Source organism: Patella vulgata, chromosome 7 (assembly GCF_932274485.2).
Source record: "Patella vulgata chromosome 7, xgPatVulg1.2, whole genome shotgun sequence".
NCBI classification, from domain to species: domain Eukaryota; kingdom Metazoa; phylum Mollusca; class Gastropoda; family Patellidae; genus Patella; species Patella vulgata.
Window position 1 is genome coordinate 33,605,511 of NC_065885.2, and position 24,175 is coordinate 33,629,685.

Genomic DNA, 24,175 nt, shown 5'->3' on the forward strand with positions numbered 1-24,175 from the left:
GTGTGTAGCATTAGGCCTATAAGCAATTGAAGAGTATTGACTTTAAATTTAGTTTGGAGCATTAGAATCGAAAGGGATGAATCCTTTTGATTTTCAAAAATATATGACATTCTGTTCTCTGACATACATTTATGCGCCCGGAAAGGCTTGTGAACACGATATAGATTATATTATTTCAACATCTTCTGTTGAGACATAGCTGTCGCCTGAGCACATTTCCACGAGCCCATATAATTTTTGTTCAACGCGAATCAAACTCCCATTTTGAGCTGAAGGTATATTGTAATCCCCCCTTATTTGAGACAAATCTTAAAAAAAAAAAAAAAAAAAAAAAAAAAAAAAAACCATCTCTGATATATAGAGGTTTAGTCCTACCAACGTTAAATGGTTTTCATGGAGTTAAAAACGATTTTCTGGTAAATGAGTCAACACATTCAAATTCTACAGCTAGACGATAATCAAGCAAATTTGTCAAAAAATATTTAAGTGAAAAATTAGAAAACTATGGAAGCCTATTGCGGCCATTTCAGAATCTCGTCTTCTCGCCGCGAGAAGTCGAGGGCGAGAAGACGAGAAGACGAGAAGTCGAGGGCGAGAACACGAGAGGACGAGAAGACAAGAAGTCGAGGACGAGAAGACGAGAACACGAGGAAATAGGGCGAGAATACGAGGATCTCGCCCCGAGAACAGGAGATTACTTTCACCTCGACTTCTCGCTCCCTCGTCCATCGACTTCTCGCTCCCTCGTGTTCTCGCCTTTGAAAAACCTCGTGTTCTCGCACTCTCGCCTCGACTTCTCGTCTTCTCGCCCTCGACTTCTCGTCTTCCCGTGTTCTCGCCTTTGAAAAACCTCGTGTTCTCGCCCCCTCGCCTTTGAGTTAATCTCGTCCTCTCGTGTTCTCGCTCCCTCGCTTCGTCATAATCTCGACTTCTCGTCTTCTCGTGTTCTCGCCTCGGAAGTGCAGTTTATACGCATGTCCACTGACTACCGTATCGGCATTTATATTTGGACATGGAATATAATAAACGGAAATGTTTGAAGTTCTAGAAAATCTAATAGTTCTAAACAATTTTTATCTCTTCTTGCACAGATAGTATTGCATTCTGTAATCGATTTTAAGTCTTCAGTCGAATCTTTCTTTGCTCTCTAACTTCAATAACCTTCATCGGGTTTTTTGATGCATGGACTTGTCAGTGCTGTAGGATGTAGAGCCTGACAAGGAACAACGTATAGTCGTTCGAATGGGATTAAAAAAGCGAGGTCCCGTGCCCGGAATCGAAATGAAGTTGGCTCTACGGTGGCCCAGACGTTTGCTTTCTAACTTTAAACTTTATCAAAGTTCATCGTGATTTTTCTGGCGATGTCCACCCTAGTCGTTCGGATGGGATACAAATAACCGAGATCCCGTGTCCGGAATTTAAATGAAGTGTGAGCTACGATGACTCAGTGAGTAGGAAGTTTGCTCTCTTACTAAATAAAAGTTCTCCTGGATTTTTCGGTCGGGGTTCCTGTTTGTCAGTGGTATAGTCGTTTGAATGGTATAAATCAAAAACGAGGTTCCTTGTCCGAAATCGAAATGAAGTGGGTGCTACGGTGTCTCAGTGAGTAGGACGTTTGCTCTCTAACTTCATCAAAGTGCATCGGCATTTTTCTGGAGATGTCCTCCCTTGTCAGTTGTGTAGGATGGAGGACGGAGGGCCTGGCAACGGATAACGTGTAGTCGTTCAGATGGGACAAAAAAACGGGGTCCCGTGTACACATTGGCGTCTGTCATTGAGCCAAGTGGTTCGGTTTCGATTCGCCGCTTGAACGTGACAATGATTAGGATCGTCTGTCCAATCGTGTGGGTTTTCTCCGGGTTCTCCGGGTTGCCTGTCCAACCTCGTGGGGTTTCTCCGGGTCCTTCGGTTTCCTCCCACTGCTAAAGACCCCTAAACGCAAGCAAATTATTGAAATAAAATTGTTACGTGTAGTCGTTCAGATGGGACAAAAAAACGGGGTCCCGTGTACACATTGGCGTCTGTCATTGAGCCAAGTGGTTCGGTTTCGATTCGCCGCTTGAACGTGACAATGATTAGGATCGTCTGTCCAATCGTGTGGGTTTTCTCCGGGTTCTCCGGGTTGCCTGTCCAACCTCGTGGGGTTTCTCCGGGTCCTCCGGTTTACTCCCACTGCTAAAGACCCCTAAACGCAATCAAATTATTGAAATAAAATTGTTAGTCCCGGAATGACCTGGTTTGTGCCTCTCTTTCTCTCTTTCACACTCATTGGTGTCCAGGTACAAGAACCCTTTACCGTTAGAATTCGAAATAAGAGTAGGCCCTCGTAGCACACCGCATGACGTATATTCGCTTTCATTAGCTCAGTTCGAGAAGAACGGTATGGGTTTTGGTAGCTGAATGGTTAACGCGTTCGCATTTGATCATAAGGACTGTCGTTGAATCAACTGGCGGGGTATCGATTCCCCGCTTGAACGTGTCAAGGGATAGGTCGCCTGTCGAACCACGTGGGTTTTTTTCCGGGTCCTGAAAGTGTGCAGTCTGGTAGTTGATTCTGTGAAATAAATAACATTTTGCCACCAAGTTGATCAAGGCTCATTTAGGTGGTTTTGATGCAGCCTGAACGTACCCTTTGGTTTGTCCCGAATCCGGGTCATGAGAACTTTGCGGTGATATCTATATCAATAAAACCAAGTTGTGTATGTACGTATAGTAGGTATGGATGTATGGATGTTCGGCCATCACGCTTCGTGGCCATGAGAACTTTGCGGTGATATCTATATAAATAAAATCTAAGTGTGTATTAGTGTGTATGTATCTTTGTATGTATTTTCGCCCACCACGCTTCGTCGCCGCGCTCTACCACCCACTCATTATTATGTGGTATTAAATTAACCATCATCACAACATGAATGTTTTAGGCCATTAAATTCGGGTCCCAGGCGAATTGCGCTTCGTCGCCGCGCTCCACCCCACATATCTCGTATCAAATTAAAAAGCACGACCACGTGAATGTTTTAGGCCATCGAATCTGGGCTCCAGGCGAATTTGGGCCAAGAATGAATTGGGCCTCGGGGGAATTTTGGTTCCGTGCGAATTTGAGCATTGGGCGAATATTTGCCACTGGCAAATTTAGGCTACGGGCGAACTTGGACCAAGGGCGAATTTAGGCTCCGGGCGAGTTTGGGCACGTGTAAAGCCGGGTCTCCTACGAGTAATTTGATAATGCATCATAGAAAGGTAATGATATGTTCATAACTTATTCATCCGTTAATTCGAAAACATAAACATCTTGGAGCCACCAAAGCTAGTTAAGAAGTGAGCCTAAAATAACCCGATTTTCCCATATTTTTGGTACGTCTATGGTAATATTTGTCGACAAAAAAGCAAAGGAGGCTTCTGGAATTTTGCAGTCTAGTAGTTTATTCTGTGAAATATTAAGTATGCTGCCACCAAAGCCAATGTGTACACGGGACCTCGGTTTTTCATGCCATCCGAACAACATGCTGTCCCTATGCCTTCCGTCCTACACCACTGACAAGGGGATCCCTTGCCAGAAAAGTCCCGACTACGCACTGAGCCACAGCAGCCCCTACTTCATTTCAAATTCGGACACAGAACTTCGGTCTTTTTTATCCCATCCTTCCTTCACAATTGGGGGGTTGGATGGCCGAATGGTTAGCACGTGCGTGCTGTATCATACGGCTCGTCATTAAGTCAACTGGCGTGGTTTCGAATCCCCGGTTGTACGTGACAAGGAGTAGGGTCGCCTGTCCAACCTCGTGTGTTTTCTCCGGGTCCTCCGGTTTCCTTCCACTGCTAAAGACCCCTACGCGCAAGCGAATTAATGAAATAAAATTAACCATATGTTAGTCCCGAAATGACCTAGTTTGTGTCGAGTGGACGTTAAACCCCATTTCTCTCTTTCTCTCCTTCACAACTGACATTGGTAAACCCCGCCAGAAAATTTGAGATAAACTTTGATGAAATAAAATAGGGTTTAACGTCCTACTGTTCTGCTCCGACTGGGCTAATGAAGACGGGCATACGCCATACAGTGTGCTATGAGGAAAATTGTGCCCGGGCAGCGGCACCTAGGCCTCGGCTTATATCGAATTCAAACTACCAATTACGTGCACGCCAATTTATAGCCTCGGTTATAAATTGCTAAGCCCTCCGCCCTGCACCACTGACAAGGGGAAACCACATCGGAAAACCCTGATGAACTTTCTCGGCCAATGCAGGGATTGAACATGTGACCTCCAGTTTAGTAAGCCAGCGTCTTACCCACTTAGCCACCGTGGCTATGAACTTTAATGTTAGAGAGCAAACGTCCTACTCACTGAGCCACCCTAACTCCCACTTCATTTCGATTCCGGACAAGGGGGCTCGTTTTTTTTATGCCATCCGAACGACTATACGTGGTCCCTTGCCAGGGCTTTCCTCCTACTCCACTGAAGTGAAGTAAGAGTGCAAACGTCCCACTCACTGACCCACCGTAGCTCCTACTTCATTTAGATTCCGGACATGGGAGGTCGGTTATTTTTATTCCACCCGAACGATATGTTGTCTCTTGTCAGAAGCTTAGTCCTACAACACTGACAAGGGTGGACATAGCCAGAAAAATCACGATGATCTTTGATGAAGTTAGAGAGCAAACGTGCTACTCACTGAGCCACCGTAGCCCTCACTTCATTCGATTTCGGACAAGGAATCTCGTTTTTTATTTATACCATTAGAACGACTATACCACTGACAAGCCGGAACCACGTCCGAAAAATGAGAACTTTGATGAAGTAAGAGAGCAAACGTCCTACTCACTGAGCCATCGTAGCCCACACTTCATTTAGATTCCGGACACGGGATCTCGGTTATTTGTATTCCCGAACGCTATACGTTGTCCCTTCTCAGGCCCTCCGTCCGAGGATGGACATCGCCAGAAAAATCACGACGAACTTTGATGAAGTTAGAGAGCAAACGTTCTACTCACCGGGCCACCGTAGAACCAACTTCATTTTGATTACAGGCACTGGACCTCGTTTTTTTTAATCCCATTCGAACGACTATGCGTTGTCCCTTGTCAGACTCTACATCCTACAACACCGACAAGACCACGCATCAAAAAACCCGATGAAGGTTGATGAAGTTAGAGGGCAAGAAAGATTCGACTGAAGACTTTTAAAATCGATTAGAATACAATACTATCTGTGCAAGAAGAGATTAAAATTGTTTAGGACTATTAAATCTTCTAGACCTTCATACATTTCCGTATATTATAATTCATGTCCAAATATAAATGCCGATACGGTAGTCAATGGACATGCGTATAAACTGCACTTCCGAAGCGAGAACACGAGAAGACGAGAAGTCGAGATTGTGACGAAGCGAGGGAGCGAGAACACGAGAAGACAAGATTAACTCAAAGGCGAGAGAGCGAGGGAGCGAGAACACGAGGTTTTTCAAAGGCGAGAAGACGAGAAGTCGAGGGCGAGAACACGAGAAGACGAGAAGTCGAGGGCGAGAACACGAGAAGACGAGAAGTCGAGGGCGAGAGTGCGAGAACACGAGGTTTTCAAAGGCGAGAAGACGAGAAGACGAGAAGTCGAGGGACGAGGGAGCGAGAAGTCGAGTTGAAAGTAATCTTGTGTTCTCGGGGCGAGATCCTCGTATTCTCGCCCTATTTTCTCGTGTTCTCGTCTTCTCGTCTTCTCGCCCTCGACTTCTCGTCTTCTCGTGTTCTCGCGGCATGGCCGCAATAGGCTTCCATACATCTCCCGTTGAAATAGATTAAAACTGTTTATTATCCTGTAATTTGCCGTAACCTCTTCAGTACCGCATACGTTTTGATACATTGCTAAATTATATATGATATTTTATACACGCACAGTACCATTGTATAGTTATATCGTCTGTCTTTTTTCGGTTCAGCGTCTATTCTATCGGATTGGACGAAAAGCCGAGGTCTTGTTTAGCATTGGCGACACGTTATATATCCCCTGTCAGTAAAAAATGGATGTAACAGTAGGCCACATCTCTGCTATTTGGTCAAAATTTCCCTCGTACAAAACGGCATGGCATATTCATGTCTTCATTGTTCCGGTCTGTGTAAAACAGCGAGGCTGGTGTCCCCCGCCAAAATCCCGAAATAAATAGATGACACATATTAATTAAATGCACGTTTATCTTTCTCAAAAGTATCGAACAATAAAACTGATTATCAACTATACAAGTGTGAACATTATTGCTCAATTAGAACCAGAGTTATTGTGTTCCAAAGTCTCGACCAATCAAATTGCTTATCGCTCTGCTTACCTTGAGCAGAAAATGTTCATTATCGAACTTAGTCAAGTTATTGATGTAATGAAACTATACACCAAGTTCGATCACCCTCACTTAATCAGAACTAAAGTTATTGTGTCCCAAAACATCAACTAATTAAATTGCTTATCTCTACTTACCCTAAGCAGAAAATGCTCATCTTCGACATAATAAACACCTACACCAAGTTTGAACATTCTAGCCCAATTAGAAGGAGAGTTATTGTGTCACAAAAAGTGTGCTGGACAGACAGACGGACGGACGAAGCCATTTTAATAGTCCCCTGCTTTCTTCGAAAGGCGGGGGACAAAAGTAAGACACTAAACCCTGTTTCAAATATGTTATTGTAACCAAAAACTGCCCATAACACATAATACAATGAATGGCAAACTGATATATAAATGGTTTCGTAGCATGAAATCTGACAATGGTCATCATAAAGACAAACACATTAGGGGAATGTATTGATTGAAGGCCTCACGGGAGCCATTAAATCTGCTACACGATTGACTGAAAACAAAAATCACAGATGATCCCGTGGCTATATCTCTTGCCATTACTATTAAGATGGCTATTTCTTGTCTATTTGGCGTGAAAAATATTTATTACTACCGAGTTCAAAACGTGTATAAAATTATATTTTCTTTGCACGGAGAGTCAATGGTACTCGAGCCATCGGGGCATTGGATTCTCAACAAGAATTATTGACTATGTCTTTTTTTATGAAATACTCGCGCATTAGCAATTGTCGCCGTTCAATCAGCCATATTTGAAGCAAAGGCACCTGTAAGATGGAATTAGAAAATCTCTTTCAAAATAACACCAAACTGAGTCTAATAAAGCCTGTTATTCCTAAAGTCCGTCATGTTCATGTTGGTAAGGAATATTATCAAACTTAGGGTTAAATAACTCGTATGGAACCGATTCTCTATCGGTAGATACAATATAGAAAGATGAGAAATACACTGTCAAAGAAAGGTGTTCCAGAAAAGGGGATATACATGTACTTTTGAGCACATTTGATTTAGGTATCTTACATTACTCCGAGTTCTACTCCGAAATGAAATGAAATGAATGAAATGAAATGTGGTTTTATGGCACGTCAGCTCCAACCGGGATATATTGCGCCAAACTACTCCGAAATTATAACAAAACAAATTCAGTGTAAGAAGTAGCAGGCCTTGCTTTTTTTAGGAGCGCGATCGCGCGTCATCGCGCACCTATATTTCGTGTCAGGAGCGTTAGTATTGGCGTTAGTATTAGCGCTCCTTTCGAATCTGAGAGCCATCAAAAAATAATCAACTCATTGAATTGAATCTAATGGTTTGTTCAATATTCATTGTCGTTGTTATCGACGAAAACACTAGTTTGAAAACGGTCGATCACATGGCGTCATTTTATGACACTACGTTGATGTAAGCGACTCATGCATTCGAAGTTCTTCGGCTTGCCAATTGGTAATAATATAGGATACAGCTCACCAAATATTTCTACGCCTACGAATGTAGGGCGAAAGTTATTTTTAGTCTTTCTCTCCCTTTCCCTTTTTCCCCCTTTTGCATGGCGATTTTTGTTGACTTTTTGGTGTAGAATCGAAGAAAAAGGTTTGAAAATACATTTTCTACCAGGTTTTGGTGAATGTTCAAGATTTTAAGGCGGAAGGATACAAGAGTTGAGAGGTTGGTTAAATTGAAATGTATGGTCCAAAATTGCAGGATTTTCTTGTCTCTACTTCCAGCTTGTGTATCTCAAGTTTTCCATGGTGAACTTCATACGTGCTTTTGGGCAAGAGGTTGCCACATGTTGCTCCATCTGTGGTAGAAAGCGTTCTACCCAACGAAAATTTGGGGAAAAGTTAGAGTCGGTCTAAGAGACGAGAATTAACATTAAAGTCAATGGGCAAATATTTAGTGATCTGTGGCCATATAGCGCTGAATAATTGGGCCGCTTATATCAATATCACATAATAATATTACTAGCGTTATCTCCTCTCACCTCGCCGCTAGGGTCCCTTTGGTCGCGGAAAAATTGCTGCATTTAGCAGACGAATTTTTATTGTTATTCTACTGTAATTCGTTTCCATGACTCATCATGCCATCCGTCCAACTTAAAACCTTTTTAAACTGAAACACGGGCGACGTTATCGGGTACAAATCGTCAAACAACCAAGGAACCGAAGCGGAATTGAAGTATGGTGCAAAACCTGTGCCAAACACAGCAATAAAATTTCCTTTTCAGTACGGGGCCAGGCAGAGAACGATTTACAGAAATATGTAACCGACACAACATTTCGTCACCAAACACACTGTGCTTAGGCATTTAGAGTCTAAGGTACACATGATGGTCCTGAAGTTAGAAAAGTTAGCAGAAACACAGTTAGGGAAACAACTAAACTTGAAGGGGTCATTCACTGTGACAGGGCAAAACACAACAACAAATCAACCAAAAATCAACACCTCGATAATAACAGCAGTCAGGGATGCTTACAGGTAAGACCTGACAGTAATATAATATTGTTAAACTGTCTCATATGGAGGATGAATGACTCAAAGCAATATGGATTAAAAGTAATATTATCTGAAACCTCAGACTCTAATAGTAAGTGCAGGGAGACTGCACCACACATAATTTACACAAAAACAAATCTACGGACAAGACACAATACGTAGAAGGTTTTGAAACTATTAATATTTATAGTACCAACATTTTGATTAGACAACAACAGCAGCGTCAGTTTAATGGCCATTAAATGGTCTTCCTACTAACTGAAGCCAACTGTCATGACTATAAACATTAATCAGATCCATTTAATTAAGCCTATTTATTTTTCTTATTCCAGGAAGCTGATTAAAGGACTGTGTACATGTTGGCTGCTAGGGACCAGCCACTAGCTTCCTTTCAAACTACTGTAGATATACAGAAAGCCAATGGAGTTAAACTGATTTGAGGTATTGATCAATTGATTTGTGACGTGAAATTAATTGTTTTATCTCTTCACTCGAAGGCAGCAGTGCCATGGTAGCTCAGCGAATAAGGCGGTGGATGTTGGATCGGTGCGTAAGACGCTGGCTCGCTAACCAGGTTTTTCCAGCATAGTTTCCCCTTGGCATTGACACAGGACGGAGGGTCCGATAAGAAAAAGTGCCTTGTCGTTTGGATGGAACGATAAACTGAAGTCTTGTGCGCATAAAAAAACCCCTGAGAGTTGGAACATGAAATAAAAGTAGACCGTAGCACACTGCATGCCCATCTTCATTAGGAAGTTAAACCCTATTTCATTTCAATTTATTTCTTCACTTTAGTGATTGGATAAAATGTAAAATGATTTCAACAGTTTTATTCCAAATAGTTGTAGTATAAATAATGAATACAATATTATATTTCTTTGAAATTGTATAATTCCAGGTGCAGATGGTGGCCAGAGAGCAAATGAATTCGTTGGAGAAATAACAAAGATCGTTAAAGAGAAGATGGTGAAGATTCTAGGGGCATCAAACATTTTTGCCATTCTGTCAGATGGTTCCCAGGCAAGAAAAAACAACACTGAAAATGAACTGGTGCTTGTTCGTGTAGTATATGATGGCCGTCCTGTCTATCATTCTGTTGCCTTGGAGAATTGTGATGAATATGGCAATGCTACAGCAGATAACATAAAGAGGTCGTTAGATGATGTCTTTCAAAATGAAGCTAAAGTCAAGATTCCCGAAGAGAACTATGAGAAACTTCTTGTGTCGGCTACAGCCGATGGGGCTTCGGTGAACACCGGTGCATACAGTGGGGTTCTAACGCAGTTGAAGGCTGACCGACCATGGCTTGTTACAACACATTGTAGAAATATTATTACACAACTGGCCAATTCTCCTCCAAACTGCGGAAACTAAAGAACTACAGTTTTTTGTCCCAGTGTTGTCTATATAAACAGCTAGTGGAAAAACTAGCTTTACTTTTTCTCTCCTCTTCGAGCAGGGAGACCTTCTTGTTTTTGAAATTCAGCCTGCTATTCAGCGCACGATCAATGAACTGATAGAGCTTTTAGTTGAAGATTCATTTGCTGAAAACAATTGTGGCTTTGTACTACATGAAGAGGATGGGAACTCAGTACTAACCTGTCAACTACACAAAGCTGGGCACAAGAGGCGTAAGTTAGAAAACAGAGAATTCATCCAGATGACATATTCTGGCATGACACATACAGAAGGGGTTGTGCGTAGTATTAGGAACCTACAGAGCAAAGCGATTCCAAAAAGCACTGCCTGTATCACACAGAGAGCTTCCAGTCATTTGAAACAGAGCTTCCAGTCATTTGAAACAGATTTGTTCCAGCATCTGTTTGTGGCTTGATCTATCTAACTGGCGGGTTGATGTAACAGAGGAAATGAAACCTTTTCAATATATTGCATCACACTTTCTCACCCCACTCCGTCAAATCCTTTGATGATAAGAATCTGAAGCGAGAATGGAAGGATCTCAATTCACTATTCTGAACTTCTACAAGAAAGGTGAAGCGAAGAAAGTATGGGTGAAAATCCTGTAGTACAGACGGAGCAAATACCCCAATGTGTGTCTTCTTGCCGAACTCTTGCTGTGCCTGGGTATGAGCAACAGCTCTGTAGAGGGAAGCTTCAGCCACCCCACCGCTATGCTGCCTGATAGCAGGCTTTCCTTGACCTACAGGGCTATAGAAAATCTGCTGCTTATCAAAGTGAATGATCTGGTGTGGACGGAACAGGATCGAGAAAAAATCATCGAGCTTTCCCTAGATCGTTTCCCTAGACAATCAGGACAAGCCAAGAGGAACTGCCCCCAGAGATGTAATTCTTGTTGACGGTGACAGCTATGACGATGACGCTGACCACGATTACTCCAGTTCTGAGGATTATTCTATGGATGAAGCAGACCCTGATGACGTCATGGAGCCTCAGGCAGACCCGGGTGATGTCATGGAGTCTCGACTAGATCTTGGTGAATTGATGCCTCCTCTGTCAGACCTTGACAACTTCAACTATATGGAACACCAGTCAGAACCATATAATCGAGATTGAATCATGCTCTCTTTAAACAAAAAACTTCAACAAACCTGAACTAGTCAATTTTTTGTTTAAGTTTGTATTTCTTGTTAACAGTACATAGTATATACTCAGTATTTTATTGAGAATTTTAACATCTTCTTGATGAAAATACCTTGACAAATCCATCTATACAACACTATAGTCAATTATTTGTTCTTGTTAAGTTGTTGTTTCTTGTTAACAGTACATAGTATATATTGAGAACTTTTTTTTGATAATTGTATCCTCTTCTTGATGAAAATACCTTGACAACTTCATCTATATGGAACACTAGTCAGTTTTTATTGTATATATATTCTTTTTTTATTAATAATTTTAACATCTTCTTATTGAAATTAAACAAACAGAAACTTGACAGAATTTGAAGTAGATTGTTTTATTTGGACAAATAAAACACATTTCACCATTACAGGTAACATATACTCACAATATATTCAATTGTAAGTAGTTAAATTCCAAGAGAGTGAACTCCTCGAGATATTTAGGAGGACTGTTTATGACTCTCCATCATTTTTCAAACGGCGAGGCTTGTAGTAGTATTTTCAAAATGGTTAAAGATCGATTATGGGAGATTAGATAAAGAGCTGGCAGTTGTCACTATAATAGTTAAAAACTAAACAATATAAAGGGAATTTGGCAATTGTGTTTTGGACCTAACCTAGATCATCATTACTAAAGTCGGTACGATAAAAACATAGTCTCGATTATCCATTTTTTCATTTAATTATTAATGAGCGATGAGCAGCAGTTCGGATTCTAATCCAGTAAATATCGCAGGCTAGCGATGACATCGAGAGTTGATTATGGTCTGGATAAGTTAATTAATGTCTAATTAATAATTTAGATAACATTTCAGGCTCAAAGAAAGACCTGCAATTGGCAGATTTAGCTCTTGCATAGTGTATGTTTAAAGGAGCTAAATCGATAAAATTTGGGACCTAGAAATTCACAAAAGTGGGTCGCAACGCATATAATACTGTAATATGAATGTATATAAACTGATTTACATTTAATGGTTTCCGTTTTTACTCCAATTTCAAATCAGTTATGTTCGGCGAAATAAGTCAGCAACTCAATCGAGTGCAAATTTCTAGCGTCTAGTTATTCTAGTCTACATAACTCCATTTGATTTGGTGCAATGTGTCTAGCCTCGTCCCCCGAGTCTCTCAATACAACTGGGGCTGAAGCGCATTATGGTACACAATTCGTGTACCAATGTTAAAAAAATTATTTTACCTTAAATATCGGATATCAGAAGCTCATCTTTTCCCGGTAAGTTTACATCATCAATGTTGATTTAAATTGACCAATAATTCGTGTTTTCGATGTCGAAGATTTTGGAGGATTTTGAGTTACGGACTTAGGTCCTTTAATATATCCAGCGGCAATTTTTAGTTATTTATTCACATACTAGGTCTTACAGAACATTAAAGAATGATTAAAACATGAATTCCACGATTATAAAGACATGGGTATTAATTTTTTGAACTGAGTAATTTTGTATGATTTTGATTGTAATGTAAAATTTACCATTCTATGCGACCAAATTTTTCTGGGTTTTAATTTTGGCGAGTCACCGCCGACCTACATGTGCGATGACGTCAAGCTTCGGCTAACGAAACTAAACGCGCCAAATACGAATTTTCGGGCCTTTCTTTTGACGTAATGAGATAGGTATGTAATACAGTAGTCTTTTCCTTATGTTTAGCCCATTGTGTATGATACAATTTTATGAGAATCGAATAACTGAACATCGTAAAGTGGTAAAAGTTGTCTAGGTTTTCACTGTTTGGTGTAATTCCGTCACGCAAAATATGATATTTATCTTTACTAAAAATGTTTATATTGGGCATATATATATATGTCTATAAAAACTCGTTTCCTATGTGGGAACGTATGTCAGTATTGAAGTATATTCTAAAATCACAAATACATTACATTTTCCACATCGTGACGGAATTACCTATCCCTTTCCTGACGGAATTACATATTTTTTTTCCACATTCAAGCTAAGCGTTTAGTAAATCTTTCATAAAGTTATTTAGATGTCATTCAAATTTCATTGTATTATATAGATCACTGTATTATAAGCTTATAGATTTGTTATAGTGTATCTTTGTATATATTTTATTATGTAATTTAAGTTAAAGTATATTTGAACAATAATCTTTCAAGTCTTTTAACTGTTGGGGTTTATACTTAATGTAACGCTATATATTCAGATCTGGCCAGAACTGCCCCAGAGAGACAACAGAAACGGAGAGAGAAATTGAAGTCAGCTATACATCGGGTGGATTACCAAGCTAACGCGTGTAGTTCAGCAGAACTATGGAAGGGTGCCCCACCATAAATAAATATCTCGACAATTACACCACAATATTTATATATATACCAATTCTTAAATCTGTTTGGCACATTTATAGTCACTAAATAAACGGCCATGTTGTACTTAATAAGCTATGACCATTTAATCATCCCTAAATAATACACTGAAAGATGGTTCCAAATGTCGGCCATAACATCCGAGCACGTGTGAGTAAAAAAAAGGTTACGTGCCCTTGTTTTGAAAGTAGTCTCGCTTAACCAGTCTACCGACCATTCTACGTTTGATTAACAGGCCGGGATAATCAAGACTACTTTTTACGAAACATAACAGAAAGCTGGAACAATAAATTGAATTTAGAAACACGCACGTTGGGCAACTCAACAATTGTTTTAGGAATCCTGTAAAAGTAAAATGAAACTACTGCTAGTATCATGTTCTTGCCTAATGCAAGTATTTCAGAGATATTATTTGTACTAAACCAAAAGATGCAGCTCCTAATGGTATAGTTAATGATAAAGCAATTTAAAAATTAAACCGAACGTAATTTCTAAAGCTGCTGTAATAACTAATAAGCTAAATATTACTGCTATTCAGAATCATCAACAATAGATTTTTTACGGCTGTAATAGTTGATAGATGTGTAGAGAATTGCACGTGCGATGGCTATTTATAGTATCATAGACTCTAGCTCTGGCTAGCCTAAGGTGTCATCGGTCACCCTTGAGCGTTTTGAGAAATTGAAGATGGCGTCCAAGACGGCTGCCACATCAAATAATCCCCTATAGCTCCCATAGTAGTTATTCTAGGATTATAATTCTGGTGTCTAACCGTATGTTTCTGGGGTCAAGGGATACACTGAAATCATTTATTATGTTGTGGGGTGATTAGATGATAGTAAAATCAAACATGCCAGACAATATGACCCTTTAACTCGTTAGAGGCGGTTGGGGGCGACTATTTCTTCAAAAAAAACCTATATCTAGAGACAAACTATATATTTCTGGACATGGGAGCGTATGAGTGATAGGATAACACCACATACATCCCTATCAGGGACTCGAGGGCCACATGGGTCGGTCCTGTAAAGAGAGACACAAGCTGTTTGTTGAACATTTAAAAAAACAAATTCTACCCGCAAAACAGGAACATAACCTCCACAAAACTAGGTAATATCCAGTTTAATCCTTTAGTCGTGTTTCTGGCTGCAACCTGTGGCAGCACAAGCGCAAAATATTGTATATTCTAAGCCACCCCTAGTGCTGCTACAAGAACACGTACTACATGAGCTGTCACTCTTGCATCCACATCTGATGAGCTACATGGCAGACTCAGGGGCAAGTTTACCGATTGTAATGTTTTCAATTTAGCGTCCTTCTCCCAGCAATACAGTTCCGGATCAAGTTTCGGCGGATTCCGATCTTCCAGTGAACGCCACTCAATAGCTCTGCGATGGCATATTTTTACGTTCGCTACAAATGCATGGTTTAGGTGGGGATGATGTCGATACATTACCAGTTTTGGATGCCTATACCCCCAGTGTGTTTCAGTCATCGATTTGCAAGATCTCAACAATCAGCTTCTTCCCCCCCTTTTCAGGACCGACCCATGTGGCCCTGGAGCCCCTGATAGACACGTATACGGTGTTATCGCATCACTTCCGTGCTCCTATATTCAGAAATATATAATTTGTCTCTAGATATAGTTTGTTTTGGAGAAATAATGGCCCTCGACGGCCGCTAACGAGTTAAAGGGTCATATTGTCTGGCATTTTGGATATTACCATCATCTAATCACCCCACAACATAATAAAGGATTTCAGTGTATTCCTTGACCCCAGAAATCTACGGTTAGATACCAAAATTATCACCCTAGAATAAATACTATGGGAGCTATAGGCGATTATTTGATGTGGCGGGCGTCTTAGACGCCATCTTGAATTTCTCAAAACGCTCAAGGGTGACCGAGGTCCACCCGGCAGATTCTGAAAGAGGACACCCTAGGCTACTAAAATCAATCATAAAAAACTTTGTATATAATTTCCAGCTTCAATCGAAATATTGGGTTTGGCGACCGGACTAGGAACCGAACATGACGTTGTCGCAGCCATATTGGAATCGCATTTAAAAGACCACCAAAATCGTCGAATGAACAGATGAACATCTACATCAAGTTTAAACATTCCCCTAATAGACACCTACGACAAGTTTGAACATTCCTCAATTAGAAGGAGAGTTATTGTGTTCCAAAGTCTCAACCAATCAAATTGCTTATCACCCTGCTTACCCTCAGCGAAAAATGTTCATTATCGAACTTAGTCAAGGTATTGATGTAATAAAAGAGAGAAAGAGAAATGGGGTTTAACGTCCACTCGACACAAACTAGGCCATTTCGGGACTAACATATGGTTTAATTTTATTTCTATAATTCGCTTGCGCGTAGGGGTCTTTAGCAGTGGGAGGAAACCGGAGGACCCGGAGAAAACCCACGAGGTTGGACAGGCGACCCTACTCCTTGTCACGTACAACCGGGGATTCGAAACCACGCCAGTTGACTCAATGACAGGTCTTATGATACAGCACGCACGTGCTAACCATTCGGCCATCCAACCCCCCTGATGTAATAAAGCTATGAAACTATAATGAAACTGTAATGAAACTATACACACAGTTTCATCACTCTCACTTAATTAGAACTAAAGTTATCGTGTCCCAAAGCATCAACCAATCTAACTGCTTATCTCTGCGATAACTTTGAAGTAATTTGACTGAAATTTTCAATATATTCCTTTATCATCTATTTTTATAAAAAACCTTTCAACTCTTTATCTAAATCTTACTTAATGCATCTTTCAGTAAACAGTCGACGAAAACAACGTCATTTGAAATTATCAATACTCTTCAGCAATAGGATCATAAACAAACAAATACATTTACACAAAAGACATATTATACCCGATTACTGTAAATAGATAAGTAACGAATGTACAATATGCGTTTGATGTATTTTCGTAAGTGTTAGTTCTCCTACAGTGGCATATAGGCGGGATTCATGTTCAGTGAATAGAAATACTATGGTAAAGAGCTCCCGATGATCGCCTGTGCTTTTCTCATTACCTTTCTTCATAAAATTAATTCATCAGTTCCCTACAACCTCATTAATCACATCTCTTAGTCACATACTCATATGACTTTAAATATGGAAATGGAATAGGCCTACCTGTCTGGCCGGCGGACAGCAGAGTTTTCGCCCTACTCTTTCATCGAATTCCAACTATCAAGGTTTATTTAACGTGCACGCCAACGAATACACAGACGAACTTCGGGTTTTCGTTCAACGACAGCCATTGACAAAGATGGCTGTCTTTGTTTACATTTATAAAATACAAGTGTTTCGCTAATGATGAAATAATGTGAGTAGTGAATTGATTATATTATTATTCAAAAGCAAAAAATGATAAAATTTAAGAGGGAAAATTTGTCCGGACAGCGGCGCATCGTCCTTCATCAAAGATTCAGGTGAATTCTGTGAGAAACTGCAGAATATTCAAAACCCTGGGAGGATGGTCTCATATGATGTTATAGATTTATTTACAAATTTACCAAGGGAAGAAGCCCTGAAGATTCTATGCAAGCGCATAGAAAGTTTAGACAACCCACTAGAGACTTCCCTATCAACAGACAACATCATACTCTTGTTGAAACAATGCATCAATTCAACATATTTCTCCTGGGGTGACGATTTTTACGAACAGACCAATGGATTAACCATGGAAAGCCCCATCTCCCCTTTAATTTCAGAAATATTTTTAACTGATTTAGAAGAGAAGGCGCTTCAAACATCCACCGTAACCCCAACATGCTTCTTTAGGCAAGTGGATGATACCTTTGTTATTATCAATCAACAAGATGATCCAGAAACACTGTTACAACACCTCAACAGGCAACACCCACGTATAAAATTCACGATGGAAACCGAAAATGATAACCAACTACCCTTCCTCGATGTTTGTGTATCTAAAACCAACAACTCGATCCGTACCAGTGTCTATAGGAAACCAACCCACACCGACCAATACATTCACTTCAAATCTAATCACCCGAATAGCGTCAAATCGGCTACAATTTCAACTCTGGTGAACCGTGCGAAAAAGATATGTGATCCCGAGAGTCTCTCCAAGGAAATTGATCATCTCAAACATGTCTTCACAAATTTCAACGGCTATCCAGGAAGTTTGTGACAAACACCATCAACAAGACCCTGTCGGCGAGTGCAGCTAAACCCCGACTGCCCCAGTCAGAATCTTCCTTCTTTTCAACGGCAAAGTCTCCTACCAAATCAAACGGCTACTAATGCAACAACCAGAAATAGATGTAACTTTCACAAAAAGCTACAGCACTAAAGATATATTAAGAGCCAATGGTAAACAAAATCCTACACAACCACCACAACCAAAGGGATGTGTTTATCAAATAGTATGCAGTTGTGGGATTGCATACATCGGGGAGACAAAGCGACCATTAAATAAAAGGATAGATGACCACAAGTCGAAAGCAGCAACCAACAACTCAGCTGTAGCTGAACATTTGAACTCCAACCCTCGCCACAGAGTCCAATTGTCCAACGTAAAACCACTATGCAAGAATATAAGCAACAAGAGAGCGCGCCGATTGCATGAAGCCACTCAAATACGACGACACAAACCAACGATGAACAAAGTTCAAGGATTGTTCCTCCCCTGCGTATGATATTCTTATCACATAATCAAGGCTAAGCATAATTCTTCTTTTTTCTTTTATATCATATTTAATACTTATCAATATTCCAGTAATAATTTTAAGTTTGTAATAACCATCATAATTTGCAAAAATGATAACTAATAATTCCCAACTATTTTTGCTTTTCAGGCATTTTTGCTTTTCAGGCCTGCGGTTATTGTAATTTAATGCACTCAATAGTTCTAACCCTGCCTTTCTACATCACTATAACATCCAGTGAAGTACCACTCAATATTTTAAATTGTCAGCCTTCAGGGGACTATTGATCATTTGTGCAGTCATTGTTCTAAGGGTTTTTCGTATATCAGTAGAATCACTCGCATCAACATCCACATATCAGTTATTTTTGTCATAACACCAATCAAATCTCATCTTCTTGGGATGTGGTCATTATCAAACCCTCATCAAATCGTTGTAAATACTCCACAACAATCTATTCTTTTATCATTTGTATTTATTACAGTCAAAGGGGTCGTTGATAACATGTCATCAATTTTCATTTTCTTTCAACGTTTGTATTATTGAAACCCACTAATCATTGTGTATACTCCACAACAACTTATCCATTAAACATACATTATGCAAGAGCTAAATCTGATTATTGCAAGTCTTAATTTAGGCTTCAGATGTTATAGAAATTATAAATTAGATCTTTATTTAAACAACAAGACCAAAATCATCTCTGTAGACCCACGGATGGCTCGGCTACAGCTCGGATTTAAATAGGATTTCACTAATTGATTAAATCAGATAAGGGGTAACCTGATGAAAATACGTCTGTTAGATCGAGGCTAAATGATAGAGTGTACTTAGCGAGGCCGCTGTAAAGCGTTTCCGTATGCCATTGAAAACTTTACTTGATAATCGAGATATGTAGGTGGAGTTAACGCCTGTCAATCAAACGATCAGCGAAGATGAAGACACAATTCGCTACCATTTCTAGGCAAATATTACAACGATGATAACTATGTTCAGAATAAAGTAATTTGACTGAATTTTTCAATATATTCTTCTTTCATCATCTACTTTTGAACTGTTATAGCAAGAATGGCCAACTCTCTATAAAAATCTCCCATAATGTATCTTTAATCAATTAGTCAATTTTTAGGTTAATTGGTATTATTACTTATTAGCGTTTAATTAAATCAGATTACCATTAGGTACACGTAATTAAGTTAGATCCCTGGTTTGTCAGCATTAACTAAGCATTGTTGTGTACATGTATATATTGTCCTGTCATATTTTCATTTTTTATCATAGCTTGATAATGACTAGAGAAGCCTGGTCGAAACGTCGCTCAGTAAAAAGCAGTAATTGTATTCCATATACACATTCTAAGTGAGGGTTACTCTTTACAGCTCGGAGTCCATTATTGTTTTATAATAACACCATGTCCAAAATAAGTGCCATTTGTAAACTGAATTTGACCAATAAGAGCCGTTGATTGACTTAGTAGATGAGAGCAATGTAAACATCAACATGCGCACACTTCACGCGAGAAAAACACCCGCATTAGATCGACTTTTTCGCCGGCGGAAACCCGTACATGCTAAGCGGGCCTTAATTAGAATTTCACCGCCATGGGTTCCTTTACGTTCATACTAACATGTACACGAAACCTTGGTTTCTCGTACCATCCAAACGACTATACCCCGTCCTTACCCCCCCCCCCCGACACACCATTCTGCACCACTACACAGAGACTTGAAATCCCGAAGAACTTTATCGCCCAACACCGGGATTGAACCCATGATTTCCAGGTTAGTGAACCAGCGCCTTATTCGCATAGACCAGCGCCCGTATGCATAAAACATCTTAAGGGCAATACATTCCTTAAAATTAAGAATTGCCCATAAAACCATCACACTGACCCGAAATTGAAGGGCAAAATGAACACACGAATTCAACACGAAAATGAAACCTCGCAAGGTTCTTCGGTAAATTTTTGGCATGCCATAGACTTTGTGAGCGCTCACGACACTAGCATTATTGCAATTCGTGTGCTGATAATTTAAAGGAAGGGCAATTCCCTAATTCTTCATTAAGGAATAAGTACTAAGGAGACTCAATATCCGTACAAAAGTATTGGTGTATACATGTGTTACTTATTGTTTGTTTATGACTAGATTAATCACCTTGAATCGGTTATTTCAGTGAGCTTTACATAGGGAAAGAGTTTTCAAGGACAGGGAAAATCACATGGAAAGTAGTTTCCAGAAACAGATATCAAATGATCCCAGATTAACAATAAATTTTCAAGTGCTGAAACGTTGAACAGAGACTAATGGCAATTATTTTTGTCATTATTCCATTCAAACAATTTAACCACGCATATGCTGAGCATAATTTTTGGCACCGAAAATTCCATATCACATCATCATGATCGAATCGTCTCAAAATATCCCAGGAGTTACCAAAATGTTTATGGAGAGATTTCGATTTGACAGTTTTTACGTATTTTTGAAACCGGTTTCGAAGTCTTTTGGTCCTGTTATGCAAGATCTTTTACGACATTCCAAAGTAAATGTACGGTGCTAAGACCCCCTAAAGATACATTTTAAATGTCCCTATAATTAATTAGAAGAGGTTTCTCTTTAGTTTTTATATTTTATGCTGACGTTTATTGCGTTAAATCTTCCTAGTGCACCCCCACCCCAGAAAACTTGACCTTTTGACCCCCGGGGACACAAAGAACAAAGGTAAATTTAGCAAGTTTACATTTTTATTGAAAGGTTGATTACTTTCGATCATTTTCGGCACGTTTTCATGATACAAGAATGGCTGCATATTCACATTCAGTGTAAATGACCTTATTTGACCCTGATTATCTCGAAAACGGCCCAACGGCGGACTGATTACCGCTCGGCATCGTATTCTACGCAAAAGAAATACTGTTGGGTGTGGTTTTGTGCCCATTTGATCGCCTCCCACCCCTGCACTGAGCCTCCAGGCTATTAGAGTTGGTAAGTAATGTATATATCATGAGGTGATGGTATTGATCTTCTCGGTTCTTGCTTTGTGTATAGCCACGGTGGCTTTAGTTTTCTAAATATATTGAGTGAATAACGCCAGGTTAACCATAGCTACACGTAACAACACTCACACACAGCTAGCTAAACAGTTAACATTCATACCGTACTAGTGTTAAACCGTTTTTGCTGATGCGCATTTGTGTTACACCGAGTTCTAAAGTGTTTAAAAGTTATAAGTTAAGTTATAAATTGGGGGATTTGTGAAAGCTCATTTAAGGTAAGCCTTTATGTTTTTTTTTCCAATTTATTTGTGGGCTACATTTATCTTTAAACGCCCAGTATTTGGCATTACAAAACGACTTTATGATTAATGGTATTTTAAACATCAATTGTTGAAATGGAAATAAATTTTGGGGGTTTTCATAAGGCCATTGCCAGATGCATTTTTTTTTATTTATCGTTTTGAGTAAACAAATGGCTAAATCTATTAACAGTTCGAATAAATTATGTGTAAGAAAGAAAGTTCAAAAGATGCCACTGCAATTTATCATTTTCATCAATCAGTAAACAAGTTTTACAACGCCCTTGCTTCTTTCCACTCGATATATTACATCATTATTATAAAATGGGCGTATTTAAGATAAGTTGTTGTTCATGTGTTTTCCCTTGATATGGATTCTAAGTAAATTTAAGTTGCTCCGTTCTTAATTTATCCTTTTTAGAGTTGTTTCAGTGTTACGATGTTTGTCTTTATTATTTTTAAAGACCTTTTTTTATCTCGAAATGTTTTTTTTATTATGCCATTTTTGATATTCCTTTAATAATAATAGGCTTATAGTTTATTTATTTTCAAACCAATTATTTCGACTGACAAAATATATTTCATTTTTGTGTTGTTTACCGGCGTTAATTAGTTTTAGGACAATTTAAATACTGCTTAATTAATTTTGTCGGTAAGCGTAACAACCTGACTAAATCTTATTAGAAAAAACGTTTAAATTTCTGTTATGTTCTTTTAAATATACAAAATAAGAGTTCACTCCAGTTCCTATATTGAGTTGAAGTAAAGTGCGTTAATTGAATTTTGCATGTTTACATTAATGTCTTATTTCAAAGACTCAGAGGGGCTAATTGCATATAAATTATTAATAAAAAAGAAATAGGTTTTATTTTCTTCTTTAAATTCTGCACATTATTTGAAATCTGCTTGCTTATGAAATGCATTGTTCTTGGGTTAATTGGTTGTAAATTTTGGGATGAGGAACTAGGCCCAAAACGCTACTCATTTTGTTTCTGGGGGCGACTATCTTCAAAAAATGTGTAAGGCTTTAAATATGAGGTCACAATTCCAAGATGGCCATGGGTGGTTCCCGATCGCTCGTATATGTTAATATTCGAGAGGCAAGAACGGGATAACCCCGCCCCCACCCATACACACCAAAAGGGCCACATTTTTAAGTCAACGGGTAAGCCATATTGTTAGAAACAACTAGTGGACAGATTCTGAATGAAATGAAATTGGGTTTCATGCTCTACTCCACTGTATCAACCAGGCTACTAAAGACGGGCATGCATTACAAAATGTGCCCGGGTAGCGATGTGTTTCCTCCTAGTCTTCGTCTAATTGTCCCCCGCCTTTCGAAGAAAGCAGGGGACTATTAAAATGGGTTCGTCCGTCTGTCTGTCTGTCTGTCCGTCTGTCTGTCCGTCACACTTTTTGGGACACAATAACTCTCTTCCTAATTGAGCTAGAATGTTCAAACTTGGTGTATGTGTTTATTAGGTCAATGCCTTGATGGAGTTCGAAGATGAGCATTTTCCGCTTAGGGTAAGCAGAGATAAGCAATTTGATTGGTTGATGCTTTGGGACACGATAACTCTCTTCCTAATTGGGCTAGAATGTTCAAACTTGGTGTATGTGTTGATTAGGTCAATGCCTTGATGGAGTTCGAAGATGAGCATTTTCCGCTTAGGGTAAGCAGAGATAAGCAATTTGATTGGTTGATGCTTTGGGACACGATAACTTTTAATTGAGCTAGAATGTTCAAACTTGGTGTATGTGTTTATTAGGTCAATGCCTTGATGGAGTTAGAAGATGAGCATTTTCCGCTTAGGGTAAGCAGAGATAAGCAATTTGATTGGTTGATACTTTGGGGCACGATAACTCTCTTCCTAATTGAGCTAGAATGTTCAAACTTGGTGTATGTGTTGATTAGGTCAATGCCTTGATGGAGTTCGAAGATGAGCATTTTCCGCTTAGGGTAAGCAGAGATAAGCAATTTGATTGGTTGATGCTTTGGGACACGATAACTTTAGTTCTAATTAAGTGAGATTGATGAAACTTGGTGTATAGTTTCATTACAGTAATACCTTGACTAAGTTTGATAATGAGCATTTTCTGCTCAGGGTAAGCAGAGCGATACGCAATTTGATTGGTCGAGACTTTGGAAAACAATAACTCTCCTACTTTGATTGTCCCCCGCCTTTCGAAGAAAGCAGGGAACTATTAAAATGGGTTCATAAAAGCATCAATTGAGCAATTCCAATACAATCCAATACAATGAATATAGGCAAGGTAAATAAACAAATAAATGGAAAAAACAAATTGAAAAAGAAACTATTATAAATTAATTAAATATGTAGTATGCAATAATGAATTGACATTTAATGACAGAAAGAAAACAGTGAACTTTGCACAACTTGCAGCAAGATGGA

The 24,175-nt window shown here is 39.3% G+C and overlaps 1 protein-coding gene and 1 long non-coding RNA gene across 3 annotated transcripts in view; one reads left to right on the plus strand and one right to left on the minus strand.

The window, feature by feature from the left end:
- Positions 1 to 24,175, minus strand: part of LOC126827060 (uncharacterized) — a 99,132-nt gene that overhangs the window by 44,388 nt on the left and 30,569 nt on the right. The window lies entirely within an intron of this gene.
- LOC126827049 (orexin/Hypocretin receptor type 1) overlaps positions 21,591 to 24,175 on the plus strand; it is a 101,027-nt gene continuing 98,442 nt past the window's right edge. Inside the window, exon 1 of the mRNA XM_050556221.2 lies at positions 21,591 to 21,737. The gene's annotated coding sequence lies outside the window, so the exon portion shown is untranslated. The remainder of the gene's footprint in view (positions 21,738 to 24,175) is intronic.